Consider the following 927-nt stretch of genomic DNA (forward strand, 5'->3'; position numbering starts at 1 on the left):
AAAAAAAAAAAAAAAAAGATAGAGAGAAAAACCACTAAAACTTAACTAAGCACATTTTATATTGATTTCAAAATTGAAGTAATTTGTTTGTCCTTTTCTGTTTGAATTATTTGATAGTATTTTTGGGTCTCTTTTGAATTGTCCTCGCTCATTGCTTTTAAATTTTGAACATGCATCTGTCAGTTACCAAGAAATCAATTTCAATTGATTGAGAAATTACTGTGGATTTTGATTCCCAATGTGTTTATTCGTTAGAGAATTACTGAGCGAAATTGGATGAATTATAATGGATGGAGTTGTTTGTTTTTGGATTGAAGAGAATTCTAGCCATTGAAAAACGCCTTACCTATTCTATGTGGGTGAATTTGCTCCTCCAAAGATAAGAGTTGTCTATTCAGATTGAATGATGTTGTCAAATTTGCTGCACATTTCTGTTTAATTTGCATGAAACTGTTGGCAGGTGTCATTCGTTCTTTGCACAGGCCATGACATGTTCAACCAAATGACTACATTCTTTAGAAGGAATATGATAGATTGGGAAAGGCAGCAATCTGTTGCTTTGATTTGGGTTATGTAGAAGGTGACAGGGTAGTTTGGAACATGGAAAACTCAAGGTCTTTTTCTTTTTTATGTAAAATCTGAGTTTGAAGCTTTGTTCTTTGGTTTTCAGTCATTAGGAAAAGAAAATAAAATAAACAAAAATAATAGCAATAGAGAACTCTTTGTAAAGCTATTGGGATCTAGGGAATTCCCATTTTTCCCCCCTATTTGTCCATACCGATGAATTTGTTACTTATCATTTGGAATTTCGGTTTGGTTTTCGAAGTTTTAGCTGCTTTACGATGCTGAATTTATCTATGATATTTATCTCTTGAACTTGATTCATGTCATAGTATTGATAGGACTTCCTTTCTACTTTTTTTTTTT

Source organism: Macadamia integrifolia, unplaced genomic scaffold, assembly GCF_013358625.1.
Source record: "Macadamia integrifolia cultivar HAES 741 unplaced genomic scaffold, SCU_Mint_v3 scaffold_7A, whole genome shotgun sequence".
Classification (NCBI taxonomy): domain Eukaryota; kingdom Viridiplantae; phylum Streptophyta; class Magnoliopsida; order Proteales; family Proteaceae; genus Macadamia; species Macadamia integrifolia.